Raw genomic sequence first — 16,097 nt, 5'->3', positions numbered from 1 at the left:
TACATATTGCTTCAAATACACTCCTGGAAATGGAAAAAAGAACACATTGACACCTTGTGTCAGACCCACCATACTTGCTCCGGACACTGCGAGAGGGCTGTACAAGCAATGATCACACGCACGGCACAGCGGACACACCAGGAACCGCGGTGTTGGCCGTCGAATGGCGCTAGCTGCGCAGCATTTGTGCACCGCCGCCGTCAGTGTCAGCCAGTTTGCCGTGGCATACGGAGCTCCATCGCAGTCTTTAACACTGGCAGCATGCCGCGACAGCGTGGACGTGAACCGTATGTGCAGTTGACGGACTTTGAGCGACGGCGTATAGTGGGCATGCGGGAGGCCTGGTGGACGTACCACCGAATTGCTCAACACGTGGGGCGTGAGGTCTCCACAGTGCATCGATGTTGTCGCCAGTGGTCGGCGGAAGGTGCACGTGCCCGTCGACCTGGGACCGGACCGCAGCGACGCACGGATGCACGCCAAGACCGTAGGATCCTACGCAGTGCCGTAGGGGACCGCACCGCCACTTCCCAGCAAATTAGGGACACTGTTGCTCCTGGGGTATCGGCGAGGACCATTCGCAACCGTCTCCATGAAGCTGGGCTACGGTCCCGCACACCGTTAGGCCGTCTTCCGCTCACGCCCCAACATCGTGCAGCCCGCCTCCAGTGGTGTCGCGACAGGCGTGAATGGAGGGACGAATGGAGACGTGTCGTCTTCAGCGATGAGAGGCGCTTCTGCCTTGGTGCCAATGATGGTCGTATGCGTGTTTGGCGCCGTGCAGGTGAGCGCCACAATCAGGACTGCATACGACCGAGGCACACAGGGCCAACACCCGGCATCATGGTGTGGGGAGCGATCTCCTACACTGGCCGTACACCACTGGTGATCGTCGAGGGGACACTGAATAGTGCACGGTACATCCAAACCGTCATCGAACCCATCGTTCTACCATTCCTAGACCGGCAAGGGAACTTGCTGTTCCAACAGGACAATGCACGTCCGCATGTATCCCGTGCCACCCAACGTGCTCTAGAAGGTGTAAGTCAACTACCCTGGCCAGCAAGATCTCCGGATCTGTCCCCCATTGAGCATGTTTGGGACTGGATGAAGCGTCGTCTCACGCGGTCTGCAAGTCCAGCACGAACGCTGGTCCAACTGAGGCACCAGGTGGAAATGGCATGGCGAGCCGTTCCACAGGACTACATCCAGCATCTCTACGATCGTCTCCATGGGAGAATAGCAGCCTGCATTGCTGCGAAAGGTGGATATACACTGTACTAGTGCCGACATTGTGCATGCTCTGTTGCCTGTGTCTATGTGCCTGTGGTTCTGTCAGTGTGATCATGTGATGTATCTGACCCCAGGAATGTGTCAATAAAGTTTCCCCTTCCTGGGACAATGAATTCACGGTGTTCTTATTTCAATTTCCAGGAGTGTATATATGTATTGCACTGCCTCCATATGCAGAGTACATTGATATAACGGCTTCAGTGTTGTAATTTTTGGCAAAAACGTCTGATTGCCTTCTAAGTCCAGACTCAAAGTGAGATCTGATGTTGAATATAATGAACTTACTGTACTTGATGGTACTTCATTTACTTGTTTTTACAGCACACCAGCTAAGGTAAACAGAGTAGCTATAAATAAAAGAGAAAAACAATAATTCTGGCACGGTGCAGCTGTAAATAAAAAAGAAAAACAAGAATTCTGTTAGTAGCGTATCTGTCACAAGGAAATTAAATTCTCTATATTCAGTATTTTGCTATTCCGGAAAAAAACTGAGTTAAGCTGTAATGGTTGTGTGGTGAAATCTGAAAAAGCAATCAAGGCCATTGTTGCTTGTATTATATTGTTTACTACTTGTACATGTTAAGCTACAGATAACAGACTCTGTGAAGAGAGTGAAAGCTATCGCCAGAGAACAGGCTGTCAACCGGCTGCCAGCTGCGAAGTCGTTCTTTTTCCGAACCATCGCCGCGGCACGCATCTAGATGTAATGCTACTTTCCTGCTACTCTCATAAACTAAACCAGCTGCTTAGCCAACAGTAGTATCTGCTGCTTCGTCTGCAAATGCTTCTGTCTCATCTGTGGGTAGAATAAAACAAAAGAACATAAAAATCTGAAGCAAATTACATAAACAAAAAGAATGTAAAATTAACACAACAAAATTAAACAAATCGAAACTAAGAAAGATCTGTAAACGTTTAATGGAAAAAAAATTGTATAGCTCTAACAAAACAAGCACAAATATGAATCGTTTATTCAGAAAGCTGCACTGTAGTTTGCTTGAATCTACATTATATGTTTCCAAAAATCTGGTCTTTCGGAATAGAAGTAGACCTGTTTCGCTTATATTAAATTTATAAGATAAATGTTTGCTTCTGCCATGAAACTCTACATAACAGAATTGATGGAATTTTTCAACGCGAGAATATACAGGGTGAGTCAGGAGGGAAGGTACATGCTTTGAGGGATGATAGTATTAATGATTCTGAACAAAAAACTTCATATGGACGTATGACCTATTCCTAATGGTTTCCGAGATAGAACACATTTAATATCACTTTTGTAAGTTTTCCTTGAATAACTCGAAAACTGCACCCTTCAGCGAAAACGTGTCACAGTACAAAATTAAACTATATTAAATTTCCTACAAAAAAGATGCTATTCAGTTTTACTCTAGAACTTATGGTTTGTGCGAAGAGAGCGCGAGAATGTTGAAAAACTTGCTCGACGCACATGCGCTGTAGCTTACGTTTTGAGGTAGTTGCTCGATTTGATAGACCATAAGTGTCCCGTATGAGACTGTTCGTCTCGACTTGCTCTACACTGCTGCAGTATATTGTAAACCTTAATTTGGGCCTAAAAAAACTACATAAGCTACAGCGAATGCGCGTCGAGGGAGTTTTTCAATATTCTCTCGCTCTCTTCGCACAAACCATTAGTTATAGAGAAAAAAATGAATAGGAGCTTTTGTGTAGAAAATTTAATACAATTTAATTTTGTACTGCGACACGTTTTCGCTGGAGGGTGCGGTTTTCGAGTCATTCAAGGAAAACGTACAAAAGTGATATTAAACGTGTTCTGTCTCGGAAACCATTCGGAATAGGTCATACGTCCATAGGAAGTTTTTTGTTCAGAATCACTAACACTGTCACCCCTCAAAGCAAGTACCTTTCCTCCTGACTCGTAGCAATTCTGAAGTAAAGAGTAGCCACAAGGTTATAACATGACGTCAATAGAAGAACGTAAGGAGCACATTCAAAAACAGAAAAGAAACAAGACAATGAACAATTAGTCAGCTACTGTGTGAAATTAAAAACTTTTAATCTAGGAGTAACACAAATCGTGTACGTTATTACAATTGATCCAGTCACCATAAATGAAGCCAACTCATTCTCGAAAGGAACGGAATTCTACCGATAGTGGTATCATTCTATTATTAGCCTTGAATTTTATGAAAGACCTTGCGAGTACAGACGTACTTACATAAACAAGGTAACATTAAAACTTTTTTTGATAGTAATATGGGCATGGAAATAAATGTGATTTACTTTAAATTATACCAAAACGGGGTTTCACACTATCACCTCCTCACAATGTAGCTGTGGCATGAAAACTAGGAAAAGAATTCTAACAGGTGATCAGGAAATATTTCACACCTATTTTAGGTGACGAAAGGTTTATGTGGAGCTATGATGAGCGTATGTATAGGTGAGAACACTAAGGGGAAAAAGTAAAGCTAAAGATGAAATCCATCGACTTGAAGCAGCATTAGAACAACGCACCATGTAGGTAATGAATCTTTGGCGATGTTTTTTAACGGGCTCTGAGTATCTGAAATGAGGTTTCGTATTTGAGTTTGTTATTTTATATAATTTTTATGTGCTGGAGTCAAACTTGTGCTTTGTAGAGAAGTTTAGTCTGGAGTAATCATCCAAAACAGGCCTAAACTGTGTGCCGAATTGAGTTTTGAAACCTGATTTATACCCCTGAAATGTGGGAAAAAATAAGAATTTATTATTTATTCGATTTATTGTCGACATTTGGTTCATTACAAATGGAGTAGGGCTGGGGAGAGATAGTGACAGCAGCTGGAATGAGGGGCTGGGATGACTTATGTCTAGAGTGATTTCCACAAAATGTTACACTCCAGAGTTGAGTCCCAGTCCAGTATACAGTCCTAAAAAGCGAGCTGGACTTAAAATTTAGTGCATCATGTTATCTGTATTGTTCAACTATTAGAATAACGTCTGAACAATATTTTCCTATCTTTCAAATCTTGTCATTTCGAATAAAACTGGACTAGCAGTGCTGATATAGTGTTTCGCTTCTACAGTAACAAATACAGGGCTATTACAAATGATTGAAGCGATTTCATAAATTCACTGTAGCTCCATTCATTGACATATGGTCACGACACACTACAGATACGTAGAAAAACTCATAAAGTTTTGTTCCGCTGAAGCCGCACTTCAGGTTTCTGCCGCCAGAGCGCTCGAGAGCGCAGTGAGACAAAATGGCGACAGGAGCCGAGAAAGTGTATGTCGTGCTTGAAATGCACTCACATCAGTCTGTCATAACAGTGCAACGACACTTCAGGATGAAGTTCAACAAAGATCCACCAACTGCTAACTCCATTCGGCGATGGTATGCGCAGTTTAAAGCTTCTGGATGCCTCTGTAAGGGGAAATCAACGGGTCGGCCTGCAGTGAGCGAAGAAACGGATGAACACGTGCGGGCAAGTTTCACGCATAGTGATGTGAAAGATTCAGTGTTTAAACAACCTCTACCAAGAAAAGTGCCAGAACTGTGAGCTCGCACCAACAATGCTTTCGAACTCATTGATGGGGACATGCTGCGCCGAGTGTGGGAGGAACTTGATTATCGGCTTGATGTCTGCCGAATCACTAAAGGGGCACATATCGAACATTTGTGAATGCCAAAAAAAACTTTTTGAGTTTTTGTATGTGTGTGCAAAGCATTGTGAAAATATCTCAAATAATAAAGTTATTGTAGAGCTGTGAAATCGCTTCAATCATTTGTAATAACCCTGTATAAGTGCAGATATTTTTACACGTGACGTACACACATCAGTACGTTGATAGTTTTTCTCTTTGTCACACACTATTCCCACAAACACACCACAAACTTTATCACCTGATCTTTTGTGCATGGACACAACTGCAATCTGTAAGTGCCTGTGTGTATAGACTAACCGTTTCGCGTTCACACACCAACATTTCAACACCTGTCCGCCGCGCAGGGCAAAATAGACATTAATGACTTGCTCTTGCCACATGTACTTTGAGGGACTAACCAACCTAAAAACATACTACTGCTAAGAGCTATAATTATTAGCCTGCAGATGATGTAAATGCTGATGAGATGTTACTAAGCACACAGCCCTCACTCACCAATAGAAATGTCTGCACTTATCACTGTTACAACCTGTATAGGAGAGGCAGCAGCATCTGGAGTCTTCCACAGAACGGCCTAAATGACCAGTCACTAGTTTTTCTAATGGCGATGATGGATACAGACGTCGAAAGCATGAGGATTCATTCCAAATGACACAGCTTCAAAATTGCGAGGGTTTTGTTCAGGCATACAGACGTGAAAGACTCTGAGTCCACAGAAAAATACCTACATGTTGTAACATAAAATGTAAATGTTATATAGAATTTCTGGCTTGAAATTACTCCAGATATTTAATCAGCTAAAGGGTTAGGTTATCAGTATTTCGGCCACATGGTTTATTTATGAAGAGTAAGTATTGTATTTCAGTGTAAATGTTTCTCGCCTATTACTATTATGATTGCAAGTAATGTGTAGTGATTTGCTTGTGTGGCTCATGATGATACGGAAGAAGAAAGCAAGATGGCGAAACACTACTCTGAAAAGTAGTCTGCCGTGCTTAATGTATCCATCTGAAATGCAGGTACCCACCGACAGCGTGTGGAAAAAGCTGTGATACACTTTGGAAATTAATACTGTATGTATGTGTTAAGTAAGACGGCAGGAACTTGACGTCACAACTTATCTTCCACAAGATGGCCTATTTCAGAACAATGAAAACATACTCAAGATAAATGACAGTTGTCTGAACGAAATATTGTATAGGTTGTACATTGTATGTGATTATACTCTAGTGGCCATTAAAATTGCTACACCATGAAGAAATGCAGATAATAAAAGGATATTCATTGGACAAATATATTACACTAGAACTGCTAGCTGATTACATTTTCACGCAATTTGGGTGCATACATCCTGAGAAATCAGTACCCTGAACAATCACCTCTGGCCGTAATAACGGCCTTGATACGCCTGGGCATTGAGTCAGAGCTTGGATGGCGCGTACAGGTACATCTGCCTATGCAGCTTCAACACGATACCACAGTTCATCAAGAATAGTGACTGGCGTATTATGACGAGCCAATTGCTCGGCCACCATTGACCAGACGTTTTCATTTGGTGAGAGATCTGGAGAATGTGCTGGCCAGGGCAGCAGTCGAACATTTTCTGTATCCAGAAAGGCCCGTAGAAGACCTCCAATGAAGGGTAGAGCCACGGGTCGTAACACATCTCAAATGTAACGTCCACTGTTCAAAGTAACGTCAATGCGTACAAGAGGTGACCGAGACGTGTAACCGATGGCACCTCATACCATCACGCCGGGTGATACGCCAGTATGGCGAAGACGAATACAAGCTTCCAATGTGCGTTCACCGCGATGTGGCTAAACACGGATGCGACCATCATGACGCTGTAAACAGAACCGGGATTCATCCGAAAAAATTGACGTTTTACCATTCGTGCACCCAGGTTCGTCGTTGAGTACATCATCGCAGGCGCTCCTGTCTGTGATGCAGCGTCAAAGGTAACCGCAGCTACGGTCTCCGAGCTGATAGTCCATGCCGCTGCAAACGTCGTCGGACTGTTCGTGCAGATGGCTGTTGTCTTGCAAACGTATCCATCTGTTGACTCAGGGATCGAGACGTGGCTGCACGATCCGTTACAGTCATGGGGATAAGATGCCTGTCGACTGCTAGTGCTACGAGGCCGTTGGCATCCAGCACGGCGTTCCGTATTACCCTCCTGAAACCACCGATTTCATATTCTGCTAACAGTCGTTGAATCTCGACCAACGCGAGCAGCAATGTCGCGATACGATAAACCGCAATCGCGATGGGCGACAATTCGACCTTTATCAAAGTCTGAAACGTGATGGTACGCATTTCTCCTCCTTACACGAGGCATCACAACAACGTTTCACCAGGCAACGCCGGTCAACTGCTGTTTGTGTATGAGAAATCGGTTGGAAACTTTCCTCATGTCAGCATGTTGTAGGTGTCACCACCGGCGCCAACCTTGTGTGAATGGTCTGAAAAACTAATCATTTGCATATCACAGCATCTTCTTCGTGTCGGTTAAATTTCGCGTCTGGAGCACATCTTCGTGGTGTAGCAATTTTAATGGCCAGTAGCGCACTTCCTTTTTGGGTGGCTACATTTCCTTAGGCTTCTTGAAGACAATATCAGTCTGGCACTTGCCTTATCTGCCATTCGTTTGATATGATCGTTTCGCTTTAAATACCTCTCTGACCAAGATGTGTGATCACGGTAAATAGAAAAGGTTATGTGACCATCTACCGCTAGTGTAGGCAATGGCAATGAAGTGAGATACTTGAGCCAGTGGGTTCAGTTAATTACACGAATTAGTTGGTTCCATAAACCTTTCGACAGGCACTTAATGTGAATAGCAGAGTTATCACGCAGATGTAGATGCCGACAGCGGAGTAAGATGGGTCGACGTGGTGACACGACAGACTGCAGAAAGGAGCTATCGTGCCTGGACGTGCCCTTATCCACACCGTGAATGAAGCTGCCAGATTTTCTGGCGTATTAACGGCGGCTATTCAACGTGTCTATGTGGAAAGATGTACCCCTCACAGCCAAGTAACACTTCGAAGGAATAATCGTCGTATAAAGAAACTAGCCTACTGATACCGGAGACGAGTGTAACGCCTTGTCAGTGACGATCGGTTGCTGGTATTTAATGAAGGTCCATCTCGAACAGCGTCGGAGCGAACACTGGGAAATGGACTGCACGCTACGGACGTTTGGAGTCGTGTTTCTTTAAAATGCGCATTGCTAAAGCGGCACATAAATGGACCAAATACCACACAACCGGGGAGAGTCGTTAACTGGAAGCATATAGTGTTGTCTGTCGAGTCTCGATTTTGCATCTTTTCAAATTATGTAAAGCGTCGAACGCACCGACGTCCCAATGCAGTGTTTAAGACGTAGTGTGTGAAGGGCATGGTTCAGAACGGAGTTTTATCCGTACCTTCACTTGGTAAACTCAAGCAGGACAATTATTTCAGCATTCTCCGTCATCAGGTGTTTCCCTTTCTTCTATATCTTCCTGATTGAGTGTGAGCTCCCCTGTTCCGCTGAATCATCCGATCTTAAACCTGTAGAAAATGTCTGGAATTATACACACACACAAACACACACACACACACACACACACAAATCGGGGCTCACTTCGAATCGGGTCTCATCACTGAAGACAATTCTACTCCAGTGAATGAGATTCCAGGCCGTAGACACGCCTCGAGACGCCCTGGTCAGTGGTGCGATACCATCCCGATGGCCACTCTCCATACGGACCGCCAGCTAGGAGTGATGGTCTGGGATGACATTTGATTTCATAGCAGGACCACTTTGGTTGTCATCCGCGGCACCCTTACAGCACAGCGGTACGTCGATGATATTCTGCTCCCGTTTTTTGCCTTTCGTGGCAAGCCATCCTGGGCTTACTTTTCAGCAAGATAAAGCCCGCCTGGAGATGCCGAGACTTCCCATTGTTTGTCTTCGTGCTTACCAAACCCTACGTGGGCCAGGTCACCAGATCTCCCCCCATATTTGAACTTTTGGAGCATCATGAGCAAAGCCCTCCAACCAGCTTGAGATATTGAGAATCTAATGCGCCAATTGCACATAATTTGGCACAATATCACTTAGGAAGGCATCCAACAACTGTATCAGTCAATTATCAGCTGAATAACTGCTTGCGTAAGAACCAGAGGTGGACCAAAGCTTTATTGACTCGCTTTATTTGTGAAGGTCATTCTCTTGAATAAATCATAGACTTTTCTGAAATTGCGATAATTTGTTTGTGTGCTTGTACATCACATATACCGATTTCCGTCAAACTTCTTCGTTGTGCGTCGGTTTTGAGTGTATTTGGAATAGATGCTTCCCAATTTGGTAGCTTTACCGGCTGCAACAATCAATGATTTGATTCAGATCGATATAGCATACTTGGAGAAACTTATTTTCCATTGGTCTGTGATGTTGTCTCTGGTCGAATTGAGGCATTTTCAATGCTAGAGGCGGTGTTACGCGGTATTAGCGTGATGTCTTCTGGGAGTCACCAATTCTGCCTAATCAAAATTATCGAGACATTCCCTTGTAATGAGGAATTGACCACCAGAGACAGATCCGTAAGTATGAAAAGAGGTGTCCTGTGTTGTCAGTAGGGAAGCAGTAACAGCAGAATGAGTGGGTCATGAGAGCTGAGTGACTTCGAACGTGTAATAGTCATCGGAAGTCACTTGAGAAACAATTCCAACAGGGGCATTTCAAACCTTCTAAAACTGTCCAAATAGAATGCTGGCGATTTCATTCTGAAACGCAAAAGCGAACGAACGATCACTGTAAAAGCAAGACCAGGTGGGCATCGTGTGCTGAGGCATAGGGACCGCAAATATTGCTGACATGGGTTGTAAAAAAGTCACATGACGTCAGCGGAAGGAATCACTCGTCAGTTTGAGCAGTGCAGTTTGAGCATTGCAGGTAGCACAGTGAGAGTGCGCAGCGACTTAAAATGAATGCAGTGCGGTGGTCAGCAGTTTCTCATAAGCTACGCATTTCTGTAGCAGTGCTAAGCGATGCCTAAGCCGGTGTAATAGCAAATGTCTGTAGAACGTTAGCTGCACTCGTGTGTAGCGACAACAGTGAAGTATGGAAGGGATGGTGTTGCGGTATGGAGGGTACTTTTCTTGGTTGGGTTGTCGTCCCATTATTGTAGTTAAAAGAACGCTAAATTCAGGAGCATATGAACACCTTTCACGGAAGTGCGTACTGCATACGGTAATACAACTGCTCGGAGACGATAACTGTTTGTATCAGCCTGACTATGCACCCTATCATAAAGCATCTGTAGGCTGTGGTTTGTGGTCAATAGCATTGCTGAAATGGAATGGCGTACACGGAGGCCCGACCTGAACCCAATGGGACGCCTTTGGGATGCGTCAGAAGGTCAAATTTGCTCCAGCATCCGACATCAGTATCATCTCTTGAAAACGAAATGTCAGGCATTTCTCCACAGACATTCAAACACCTCACTGAAAGTGATCCCCGCAGAGTCGAAGACGTCATGAAGGCGAAGATTGGACAAGCCCCGTATTAATGTGCAGTAGCAGGTGTCGGGATACTTCCGACCAGATAGTGTACTTCGAAGCCTTGAGGGAGAAACACACTTACTGTAGCAGCGTGGAGTTCAGATTGAATTTCACAATGAGTGCTTCACTTTCATAACTTTCATCAAGAGCTGTAATTCGAGATATAAAATTCACGGTACTGCACGGCTTGTCTGACGGGAAACGAAGCGGAATGAAAAGAAATACAGCAAAATAAAACGAATGGGGGCGGTGTAAAATTTTATACGACAATGTCGATGTTCCGGCAGTAGTAGGGCAGCTGTAGGTTTCCGGAGGCGCAGTTGGGCCGCGGCGGTCCGTCTGGGCCGGGGGACGAGGCGGCGGCCAGCCGTGTAGATTAGGCCGGCGCTTGCTCGGGTTTGGCGGCGCGCCCCGCGCTTGCCGACTCTGGGCACGTAGCGCCGCGGACGCCTGCAGGTCGCGCCGGCCCCACCACAAATACGACGCCGATACGCCAAGGCGTGCGGAGGGGCAGGGGCGGCGGGGGCGGCGGGGGTGGAGGCGGCCACACCCTGCTTATTGGTTTCCGCGGCGACCCGCCTGTCCCGGAACCTGCCGCTGCTACAATCCAGCCGCGACCCGGTGACAAGCTCTCAACCAGCCACTTTATCACCCGCTTTCCACATCAGCCCCCAATTCATTTACCGTAGTGGCTGTGGCGCTGGGCGCAATACTCCTGCAAGTGTGCCATATGATTCCGATCCACGAACGTACACTTTTTGAAGAAGTATCATACTTGTATAAGATTGGCGAAATACCATCAGACTTTCCGAAAAAAAGCATTAGCCACACTATTCTGAAGATTGCAAGAGTCGAAAAGTACGATAATTGTGAGCGTAACAGCTCATGCATCCAAGCTGTTGTCAAGAATAATATACAAATGAATGGAAAAGAAAAGTGAGGATCCGTTAGGTGACGATCAGCTTGGCTTGAGAAAAAAATAAAGACACCAGAGAGGCAGTTCTGACGTTGCGGTTGATACTGGAAGCAAGACTGAAGAAAAATAGAGACACGTTCATAAGATTTGTCGACCTGAAAAAAGCGTTCGGAAATGTCAAATGGTGCAAGATGTTCGAAATCCGGAGAAATAGGGGTAAGCTATATGGAAATACGGATAATATACAATATGTACAAAAACCAAATGGGAACAATAGGAGTGGAAGAGCAAGAACGAAATGCATGAATTAAAAAGGATGTTAGACAGGGATGTAGTCTTTTTCCCCTACTGTTCAATCTGTACATCGAAGAAGCAATGACGAAAATAAAAAAAAAAAAAAATGGTTCAAGAGTCGGATTAAAATTCAGGGCGAGAAGATATCAATGGTAAGATATGCTGATGCCATAACTATCCACAGCAAAAGTGGAAAGGAATTACAGGACCTGTTGAATGGCATGAACGGTCCAATGTACGCATAATATGTATTGAAAATAAATAGAAGAAAGACGAAAGTAATGAGAAGTAGGAGAAATGAGAACACCGAGAAACTTAACTGGTGATCACGAAGTAGATGAAGTTAATAAATAACTCTAGCTAAGCAGTAAAATAGCCCATCACGGGCAGAGAAAGGAGGATAAAAAGCAGACTAGCACTGGCAAAAAGGGCATACCTGGCCAAGAGAAGTCTACTAGTATTAAACATAGGTCTTAATCTCAGTAAGAAATTTCTGGGAACCCAAAGTTGGAGCACAGCGCTTTATGGTAGTGAGACATGGACTGTGGAAAAACCAGAACAGAAGAGAATATAAGCATTTGAGATATGATGCTACAGAATAATGTTGAAAATTAGATGGTCTAGTAAGGTAAGGAACGAGGAGGTGCTCCGCTGAATCGGTTATAATGACATATATGGAAAAAAAACTGACAAAAAGAGGGGACAGGATGACAGGGAATCTATTAAGACAGCTTCCACGGTACTAGAGGGGCTCTAAAGGGTAAAAACTGTAAGGGAAAGAAACCTTTATCAGGTAGGACTGATACAGGATATTGGGGATATTCAAAAATAGGAGCTTTGTTTTTCGTCATGAGTTCCTTTAGTAAGCGCACAGTGTCAAGGAGATGTTCATCCATTTCCAATCGCAAACGCTACAAGAGTAGACGTCGTGTATTACACTGTGATTTGCTACTAACGGTCCAAGAGCGTACGCCTGTAGCTAATTAAAATACGGACGCTTCTGATGACTATCTAACAAATCCAAACCGATTATAAAAAAAAGAAAAATCATGCGATCAGTTTCTGCTTTGGATTCTACAAGTTCTTAAACATTGGGTCGCTGTATACTTCAGTCTGATGAAAGAGAAATACCGATTCAGAGGCACAAGGACACTCAAATAATTCAATGGCGGCAAGTGAAAATTTCACATTTTACACGAGTGGTCGCCTTAACTGCTTCTGCTGTCCGAGCACACTTTACAAGCAATCCAAATTTCCAACTTGTGGTGTCTAATTTCTCGCGCTTCCTCTCCACCATACTCAAGCATTTAGATATTACTGTTATATGTGCGGTGTCTTTTCTTGGGGTGTCTGTGCTTTCTGACATTTCCGACAGGACGGACACCACACGTATGACAGTAACATACGAGGGTGGTAAGTCATGGCGACTATAGTATATCATGCGAACGTGTGTTATTACCATATTTGCAGTAAATATATTCGTAACCTCGTGGCACATATTACCGAAATCAACTGACTGATTCTGACCGCATGCGAGGATGGCTCGGTACCACTGCCTGAAACATTCAGCATGACGTTGACCATGCTACAAGATGAATCCTCTCTCACGCACCCTACTCACCAGACCTCAGTCCATGCTACTTTGACTTTGTTTCACGACTAAGGGAAACGACTAGGTCAGAGCCTCTTTGCAAACAGGATGAATGCCCTCATGGTATTTCGGTGGCGGATGGCATACTTTGAGGGAAATGTCAGTGCTATTCAAAGCCTTGCCCATGATTGGCAACACTGTGTGTTTGCGCTGGAGGACTGTTTTGAAGTAGACTAGTTGATACTGATTCAATTTTACGCCTCTCCTGGGCCCGTCAACACCGAAAGTGGACTGTTGATGACTGGAAACAGTTGTCTGGTCGGACGAGTCTCGTCTGAAATTGTATCGAGTGGATGGACGTGTACCGGTACGGATATGGAGACAACCTTATGAATCTATGGAACCTACATGTCAGCGGGGGACTGTTCAAGCTGGTGGAGGCTCTGTAATGGTATGGGGCATGTGCATGTTATATTGGACCCTTGATAAGCCTAGATACGACTCTGAAGATGACACATACGTATGCATCCTGTCTGATCACGTGCATCCATTCACGTCCATTGTGCACTCCGTGGCAATTCCAGCAGAGTAATGCGACACCTCACACGTCCGGAATTGCTACAGAATTGTTCCAGGAACACTCCTCTGATTTTAAACATTTCCGCGGGACACCAAACTCCCCAGACATGAACATTATTGAACATATCTGGGATGCCTTGCAACGTGCTGTTCAGAAGAGTTCTCCACCCCATCGTCTCTCCATATCCATTCCTTCCTGCTCCTGTGTCCGTCACAACATTCAACCTTCACCCAGCTATGACCATCACACTTTTAGCCCCTGTAAAATGGGTTGACAAAACAGATTGATACTTCTCACAATAAACCTGTCATGCCAGTTAGCCAACATGTCATGGGTTTGATAATAATCTTTAGCCTCTCGGCTGCCCTGTAAAACAAAACAGTGTGATAAGGGAGGCTGACACCACTCTTGGAGTGTATGTGTGCTGTGCAGGCCAGCCTACATGTCAGAGGCATGAGAACCGTTTTATGCATGTATCTCTTCTCCTATGACAGATAGCGGGTTGTAAACATCATAGCGATGATACCTGTGAGGTGTACTGTTTGTGTGTCACTAACAACTGCCACCAAGAATAACTCCGAAAGTATGATAGGAGCTGAAAAGTTTGTGGGACAAAAGTTGCATGGGACAACGGGGGCCATAATATGACGGTTTTTTGTTACTAGGTGGAGTCGTGTCAGAGATATGAAGGCCAACTTCGTGTTTTTAAATGAGATGCTACAGTTTGGTGCTTATTTTCTGATAGAGCCTATCGAAACGAATCCAATAATGTGTAACAGTAAGGTCTTTCAAGGTCGACGAAGGTCTCAAATGTAGCATGAACGTCCGTTTACAGAAGGTGTTCGAAGTAATGACTATTGGAAGCAATGCAATGCTGCAATCTTCTTATCATGGGTTGAGTGATATTCTTTACCACATCGGCAATTATCGAAACACATGCTCTGACAATTCTCTCTCGCATATCTTGAGGTGTAGTCGGAACGCTTTATGAACAATATCTTTTACGAAACCCCACAACAAAAAATCCAGTGGCGTCAAGTCTGGGAATTGTCTCTGCAACTCATTTCTAGCCATCAGCGAAAAATGTTCCGGACACCCGTTATGTTGATGCCACATTCTGTTCCTTGTTCCTAAAGGTATTTCTTCCAATAACAGACCTAATGTTTCTTGCAGGAATATGGTGTACTTCCTGCTATTAAGATTTACTTAGAACAAATAGGGGCCTATAATTCTGTCCTCCGGAATCCCACAGCATATATTCAACGACCAAGGTTATTGGTGTGCAACTTTCTGCACCCAACATGGATTTTCAGTTACCCAATAATGCATGTTGCACAAATTAACATTTCCATGGTTCGTGAATGTAGCCTCATCAGCAAATAAAACCAAATTAAGAAATGTGTCATCCCTCTGAATCTGAATTTGAGCCCATTGGCAGAATTCAATGCCACGCATACAATCTGTACCAGTTACTTCTTGGTGGAGACTGATACGGTAAAGATGATATTTAGGGCGATGCAGAACATGAACAACACTACTCTGGCTAAGGCCAGATTCCCTTGCGATCTGACGCGAACTAACACGAGGATCTCGAACCACAGTGGCAAGAGTACCAATTTCCGTTTCCTCGTTAGTAACTTTCCTTTGCAGGATATGTTTCCGATGCGTTAAAGATCTAGTTGTCCTCAATTTATCATACAAATACATAAATGTACGTCGTGCAGGGTGCGCACGCTGAGGATATGTTTCATCGTATAAGTTTCTAGCTCTCACTGAATTTCGTTGGCATTCTCCATAAATGAGGAGCATATTGACTTGTTTCTGGAAGGAATACAGTATGCACATTCGCTTGATTCGACGATACTAGTCTTGCCGTTCCTATTAGTGTTGCATTGCGAAACCGTCGAATGGTGTTTACATGTCAATGGTACGTTAGATGGATACGCCGTATTCGGCGAATATCTACAATTTGCACTAAATACGAGAGAGAATTATCAGAGCGTGTGCTTAGATAAGTGCTGAAGTGATAATTAATACCACACAATCCATGATAAGAAGATTGCAGCTCTAAATTGTTACCAATGGTTATCACTTCGAACACCTTCTGTAAATGGACGTTCATGCCAGCTTTTTGACCTTTGCTGACCTTCGTTGACCTTTCGGTTACACATCATTGGATTCGTCTCGATAGCCGCTGTCAGAAAATAAGTACTAAACTATTGCATCCCATTTAAAAAA

The 16,097-nt window shown here is 44.2% G+C and overlaps 1 long non-coding RNA gene across 1 annotated transcript in view; it reads right to left on the bottom strand.

Moving 5' to 3' along the window:
• Nucleotides 1-1,835: 1,835 nt before the first annotated feature.
• The window catches only part of LOC126455709 (uncharacterized), an 80,606-nt gene continuing 66,344 nt past the window's right edge, over nt 1,836-16,097 (bottom strand). The window contains exon 2 of the long non-coding RNA XR_007585357.1: nt 1,836-2,089. This is a non-coding gene — a long non-coding RNA (uncharacterized LOC126455709). The remainder of the gene's footprint in view (nt 2,090-16,097) is intronic.

This window comes from Schistocerca serialis, chromosome 2, assembly GCF_023864345.2.
Source record: "Schistocerca serialis cubense isolate TAMUIC-IGC-003099 chromosome 2, iqSchSeri2.2, whole genome shotgun sequence".
In the NCBI taxonomy this organism is placed as follows: domain Eukaryota; kingdom Metazoa; phylum Arthropoda; class Insecta; order Orthoptera; family Acrididae; genus Schistocerca; species Schistocerca serialis.
The sequence above is the reverse complement of the archived record's forward strand: the minus strand, read 5'-3'. Positions and strand labels throughout refer to the sequence as shown.